Here is a 7,652-nt window from a genome sequence, read left to right on the forward strand (position 1 = left end):
ACCCCAAGAGGAAAGAAATTCTGACACAAGCTTCAACATAGATGAACCTCAAAGGTATTACACTGAGTGAAAAAGCTAGACACAAAAGGATAAATACTATATGATTCTATTTATGTAGGAGGCACCAAGCACAGTCAGATTCAGAGAAACAAAAAGTAGAATGGTGGTTGACGTTGGCTGGGGTAGGTGGTTGGGGGAATAATGAGTTATTATTTTATAGAATGGCAGTTTGGGAAGATGAACAAGTTCTGGGGATGATTTCACAACAATGGGGATGTACTTAATGCCCCTGAACTGTACGCCTAAAAATGGTTAAAATGGTAAATGCTAAGTATATTAAAAACAAACAAACAAACAGAAAACAAAAAAACACTCCCAAAAGAGAAATTGGATCTTTTTACACCTTCCTTAAAGTCTTTTAATGATTTCCATGTGCATTTAGTACGGACTCCAGGGCCCGCATCACCTGGCCAGCCTCATTTTGGGAAGAAGGAAGGAAAGGTGAATCAGAGCTGGGATTCAAATCTAGGCCTCCTGACTCTCAGTGATATAGTCTGTCTACTGTAGTTGCCTACATCACATATTCCTAAGTTAAACTTTATCAGCTAACTAACACCTTAGATAAAATATTTTAGCAAGTAGCTATCCAACGTGACACCTTTCTGAGAATCAGGTCCTCACCTACCTAACATGATAGCCTTTTCATGAAGAAAGAGATCCCGAGCAGGGGACTGTCACCCGTTCACGTTCCTTCTAGCTGAGGAAGCAGGGAAAGCCGTATAGAGGAAGGGCTGTTAGAACTGAGCAAGGCTTTGAGGAGAAATAGGATTTCCAGGGCTAGAGGATGGGGGAAAGGACAGTCAAGGTAGAAGATGGCCAGAGCAAAGACATGGGAAAATGAGCGGTGGGGTGTGCCTGAGGCATGAGTGGATTTGGGGAGTAGGAGATGATGCTGGGGAGGCAGTTAGAGACCTAAAAAGGAGCAGAAAACAAAAACCACAATGAGGAAACTGGACTTTAAGAGGAAAAGAGAGCAAGTCACTGCAGCGTAGACTTAGAGCCCAGGAGTCCCAAGAATTTACAGTAGAAGAAAACCACGATGATCATGGGCTGAATGCCTGGCACTAGAGCATTTGGGGGCTTAGGGAAGGAAGAGAGAAGGACGGGAAGGAAGGAGAAAGATCTTCTCCTGGCCTATACTTAGCCAGGGAAATTAAAAGGAGAGGCCAGAGGCAGGTGTTAAATAATTATGATACAGCCCAGTGAACTGTGAGGAAGGTGGCACGGATATGGAATTAAGTCACCTTAACAAAAAAAAGAAGTGGTGTGGGGGGATTGGAGAAGCTGGGGAGCTGTGTTAGGGATGCCCATTCTTCAACAATAAAAGCCAAGACAGAAGTCTTTGAGGTTCCCAAACCCATCATAGAGGCATTCAAACTAATCACCAAGCACTCTTTCTATACAAACTATGAAATTCACCTCTGTCACTTTCTCCTCTGAGTTAGTTTACTTATCTCTTGTTAGCTTTCTTTTCATGGTTTTGCAGTAAGATCTGCAAAGTGGAAAGGTTTTGCGGCTTTTCTTGGGAAGTGACTGCATAGGGAAGTTGGGTAGACTATGTCTACCTTCAGAATCAGGGGAGAGGAAATAAATCCGAGGAGAGAGTGACTGGTGGTGGGTCAAGTTCCACACACAAAAGCACATTTTAAAAAAAGATTTATTTATTTCTTTTAGAGAGAAAGAGAATGAGAGCGGCAGGGAGTGGCAGAGGAAAAGAGAGAATCCCAAGCAGACCATATCTATGACTAGACCATGAGTTCCTTGAGGGGAGGTTGTTACCCTGTTCATCTTTTCTCCGCATGGGTTAGCAGCATGCCTGGCACAGAGTAAGCATTCAGTAAGTATCTACTGAGCTGAAGAAAATGTCATGTCGATGACTTGAACATTGCCTTTAAGAATATGCAGCTTTTAGGGGCACCTGGGTGGCTCAGTGGGTTATGCCTCTGCCTTCAGCTCGGGTCATGATCCCAGAGCCCTGGGATCGAGCCCTGTGTCGTCCGGCTCTCTGCTCAGCGGAGCCTGCTTCCTCCCCTCTCTCTGCCTGCCTCTCTGCCTACTTGTGATCTCTGTCTGTCCAATAAATAAACAAAATCTTAAAAAAAAAAAAAAAAGAATATGCAGCTTTTGAAGCAGACAAAAGAAACTGTCTGCCAGAATGAAGTTGGACTCCAGCAGGTTAACTCCCGAGTTTCAACTTCCCACTGCATCTCCAGTCTTTCAGGATTCCTGTTGCTGAGTCTTATTCCTGACTTTAACTCCAGCCTCTGTTCCTTTCAGCTTTTATGGTCTCCTTTCTTGAGGCCTGAAAATTGACCTTGACTTTATTCATCCACCATTTACCAAAAAATATTCACTTTGCCAGGCACTTCCTGGCACTGGGGTTACAAGGAGAAAGAGACAAGGCCCCTGACTAGAACGCATATTGAATTAGGGAAGAAGGCTTGTAAACAAAGGATTCAAAGAGGGAGATGCATTCTACGGTGGAAACATCCATGTTCTCTTGGCTTCAGAATTCAGGTTTTTATCTTGAGAGAGAGCCTGAAAATCCACTATAGAAGGATTTGTAATTTTAATAAGGTGGAAATTTGAATGAAAGTCTCTTTAAGGTAGGGGGCAACAAAAACAAAGCATTTAGCAGGAAAGCAAGGCCCAAATGCCTAGATAGGGTGTGAATTTCAGCCTGGCATTGGGGTTCTTTACTCCTCCTCAAGCATATTGTTACAGTCACAACAGAGATCAAGTGATTGCTTAAAAATTTCAAGAACTTTTGGGACGCCTGGGTGGCTCAGTAGGTTGAGCAGCTGCCTTCGGCTCAGGTCATGATCCCAGCATCCTGGGATCGAGTCCCACATCGGGCTCCTTGCTTGGCGGGGAGCCTGCTTCTCCCTCTGCCTCTGCCTGCCATTCTGTCTGCCTGTGCTCGCTCGCTCTCCTCTCTCTCTGACAAATAAATAAAATCTAAAAAAAAAAAAAAAAATTTTTCAAGAACTTTCATCAGAAAATTGATGCCATTATGCGGTTCTCAAAAATGGAGTGTTCTCAAAGACCAAAATTTTCTCATAAATGTCAAGGATATATTATATATACTTAAGGATAAATTTATCAAATATGTAAACCTACATAATATTGCTGAGAGAAGTTTAAGAAGATCTAAAATAATGGCACAGTAAACAGTAATCCCCAATCAGGGGCACCTGGCTGGCTCAATCGGTTAAGCAACCAACTCCTGGTTTTGGCTCTTGATCTCAGGGTCATGGGATTGAGCCCGTGTTGAGCCCCTGTTGGGCTCTAGGCTCAGCAGGGAATCTGCTTGAGATTCTCTGTCTTCCTCTCCCTCCGCCTCTCCCACTCTCCTCCCCCTGTGCACACACTCTCTCAAATAAATAAGTCTTTAAAAATAAAATTAAATCTTTAAAAAAAAAATCATCAATCAGAAGACTCAGGGTTGTCAAGGAGTCAATTCTCCCCCATCTGATGTATAGAGTCAATGCATCTCCATCAGAATTTCAAAAGGCCTCTAGCAGAAATTGATGAGCTCATTCTAAAATTTATATGGATATGCAAAAGACCTAGAACACTCAAAACAATTTTGAAAAAGAAAAAGAAGACGGATGACTTAACACTATCTGATCTCAAGAGTTACTACATAGAGTAATTAAGAAAGTTTAGTATTGGTATAAAGGTAGATAATAGAGATAGAGGGAAAAGAAGTTGGCCCACACTTACGCAGTCAATTGTCTTTCAACAAAGGGGTCAATATAATTCAGTGGAGAAAAGTTTTTAACAAACACGGCCAGAACAATCCCATATCCATACGCAAAACAGTTTTGTCCTTCACTTCACACCACACACAAAAGTCACCTTTAAAAGGATTACTATCGGAGTGCCTGGGTGGCTCTGTGGTTTAAAGCCTTTGCTTTTGGCTTGGGTTGTGATTCCAGAGTCCAAGGATTGAGCCGGCGCGTGGTGCTCTCTGCTCTATGGGGAGCCTGCTTGCTCCCCTCTCTCTCTGTCTGCTTCTTTGCCTACTTGTGATCTCTGTCTGTCCAATAAATAAATAAAATCTTAAAAAAAAGAAAGGATTACTATCTGAAATACACAAGCTAAAGCTGTAAAAACTTTTAGAAGAAAACAGAAGAAATTCATTGTATAGTAGGCAAAGATTTCTTTCTTTCCTTTTTTTAAAAGATTTTATTTATTTATTTGACACAGAGAGAGAGAGAGAGAGTACAAGCAGGAGGAGCAGCAGTGGGAAAGGGAGAAGCAAGCTCCCCACAGAGCAGGGAACCTGATGCAAGCCCTTGATCCCAGGACTCTGGGATCATGACCTGAGCCAAAGACAGAGGCTTAACCAACTGAGCCCCTCAAGTGCCCCAAACATGTCTTAAATAGGACACAAAAACACAAACCATAAATGAAAAAAAAAAAGATAAATTGTGTTTTGTCAAAGTTAAAAATTGTGTTCTTTGAAAGATACTGTTGGGGCAAAGGTACTGTAAGTGGCCAAAAAGAATATGAAAAGATGCTTAATATTTTATTAATAATCAGGGGAATGCAAATTAAAATTACAGTGAGGGGGTGCCTGGGTGGCTCAGTTGTTGGGCTTCTGGCTCAGGTCCTGATCCCGGGGTCCTGGGATTGAGCCCCACATCGGGCTCCCTCCTCAGCGGGAAGCCTGCTTCCCCCCTCCCACTCCCTCTGCTTGTGTGTCCCTCTCTTCCTGTGTCTCTCTCTGTCAAATAAATAAATAAAATCTTAAAAATAAATAAATATAAAATCACAGTGAGATATCACCACCTACCCATTAACATTAAAAAGATTGACAACACCATGTGTCGTCAAGGGTCCACAACTGGAATGCTCATACGTTGCTGCTTGCGGGGGGGATAAGATGAAAAATCACTATGAAAAGCAGCTGGGCAGTTTGTTACAATGGGAAACATGCACTTGCAATTTAACTAGCAATTCTGTTCCTAAATGTTTATCAGAAAAAAAGTGAAAACACATACCTTTACAAAGACTTCTATATGAACTTTCATCTTATTCATAATTAGCAAAACTTGAAACAAACCAAATGTTCTTAACAGTTGACTGGATAAGCAAATTGTAGAATAGCTATACAACAAAATACTATTTGGCAATAAAGAAGAATACATACAGGGGCGCCTGCATGGCTCAGTGGGTTAAAGCCTCTCCCTTCGGCTCAGGTCATGATCTCAGGGCCCTGGGATCGAGCTCTGCATCAGGCTCTCTGCTCAGCAGGGAGCCTGCTTCCTCCTCTCTCTCTTCCTGCCTCTCTGCCTACTTGTGATCTCTGTCTGTCAAATAAATAAATTTATCCTTAAGTATATATAATATATCCTTGACATTTATGAGAAAATTTTGGTCTTTGAGAACACTCCATTTTTGAGAACCGCATAATGGCATCCAATTTTCTGATGAAAGTTCTTGAAATTTTAGACCTCCGTTTCATTACTGTAACTAACGGAATGCCAAGCAGTTTCCTAAATTCCAGGCCACTCTTGACGCTTACCATTCTTAAAGTCCTAGGTTTACATTAGGTCCCCTTTACTTTTGCCCCTTTGAGGACTCCAATTAGTCCACAGATATTTTGTCAGGATTTATATATTTTCTCCCTTTAGGGTGGCATTTAATCAATAGGGAAACCAGACTAAAGAATCTGGATGGACTCATAAAACTCATCATTGTTCATGGAAAAACAACTTGAAGCACAAGCTCTCTGGATAGTTTTCAATCAATCTGTGTCATAGTCAGAAAAGTTGTTTTTACCTATCACCAGCTGGAACTATTTGGAAAACACAGACTCTGAATGGGACCTCCCAGGAAAGGGGAGCTTGTGTGTGAAGAGTGTGGAGTGAGATAGGATGGGGATGCCACCAGAAATATGTTCCTGTGGGGTGCCTGGGGGGCTCAGTGGGTTAAGCCTCTGCCTTTGGCTCAGGTCGTGATCTCAGAGTCCTGGGATCGAGCCCCCCCCCCCCCATAGCATCGGGCTCTCTGCTCTGCGGGGAGCCTGCTTCCCCCACCCCTGTCTGCTTCTCTGCCTACTTGTGATCTCTTTCTCTTTGTCAAATAAATAAATAAAATCTTTTTTTTTAAGATTTTATTTATTTATTTGACAGAGAGAAATCACAAGTAGGCAGAGAGGCAGGCAGAGAGAGAGGAGGAAGCAAGCTCCCTGCTGAGCAGAAAGCCCGATGTGGGGCTCAAACCCAGGACCTGGGATCATGACCTGAGCCGAAGGCAGCGGCTTAACCCACTGAGCCACCCAGGCGCCCCAAAATCTTAAAAAAAAAAAAAAAAAGAATTATGCTCCTGAATGTGACTGGGGGAAGGTGGAAATTTAGAGCTAAAAAGGACCTTAGCGATCATGTAGTCCACTCTTTTTATCTTACAGACTAAGAAACAAAGGCTTGAAAAGTAAAACAGCAGTAGCCCGCAGACTAGGGCCCCCTGAAGCCTAGTTCAGTCTCCTTTCCACTGTACCACTTGCCTGTTTTTGAAAGTGATGTATTTAGAAAGCTAAAACAGACAAATTCAGGAAACAGGTTCTTCATAGATTTCAGGGTTTGGTGGCATTAAAATTTTGCCAAAACACAAAAACTGCCTGAGCTGTAAAGGTATTTAAATATTTGCAGAAGCTAGTTTAACTAGGTCTAGTATTTCCTAGGGGGTACACCTCCCTTGTTTATGTTTCTTAATTAAAAAGTTGAAAACAAGAAAGTGGGGAGAGAGGCCAGGGGTTCCACCCCGGCACAAAATGGACCCTTGATCATTCGTTCCTCATTTAGCAATTTTTAATACCTACTGTGAATGAGGCTCCATGCCAGGTGCTGGGAATCCAAAGAACACAGTCCCTGCTCCCTAAGAGCTCACACTATAGCAGTGAAGACAGAGTATTAAAGTAGTAATTACATTAAAGTGTGTTGAGTGTTACAATTGGGGAAGTGCCAGATTCTGTGGATTTATCCCCTGAGAATAATTCAAGCTGTTTCTCTTCTGTTATCAGCATATTCCGGGGCTGCCTCTTGAGTTCCCCAAACATGAATTCTTTTCAATATAGCCCTTAAAACAGCAAACATTTACTGAGCACTTACTGGTGTGCCATACAGTGTGTGAACATCTGCAAGAAAATTCCAAGGTAAATTGGCAATGTAAAAATCATCCTATACAAGGACGCAATTAAAAGTAGTATCACTTGACAGCACAGGCAAGCTGAAAAACAATTTGATATATCTTGACTTTTATAGTATTCCTAACAGGTTTTGTCAGAAAATTACCGTGTATCTGCCCCCCCCCCCCCCCCCCCCCCCCCCCCCCCCGCCCTGTCATTTCAGAGCGCTAGATGGCTCTACCTACTACCTGGCATGGGTCTGAATGAGGTCTGTCCAGCCTTAAAGGGCCAGCTCAGGGCTGTGCTCTACCAAACCTCTCGCTGCCATAAGTCTGCGTCCATCTTTCGCCCTCCTTCTCTACTCTTATAGGTCCCGCATTAATAGAGCATTTAGCAAGTACTCTTTTTAGTGGTGACTTTGTACATGTGTGTCTTCCCTTAAACTGGATGGATTGTT

Source organism: Lutra lutra, chromosome 10, assembly GCF_902655055.1.
Source record: "Lutra lutra chromosome 10, mLutLut1.2, whole genome shotgun sequence".
In the NCBI taxonomy this organism is placed as follows: domain Eukaryota; kingdom Metazoa; phylum Chordata; class Mammalia; order Carnivora; family Mustelidae; genus Lutra; species Lutra lutra.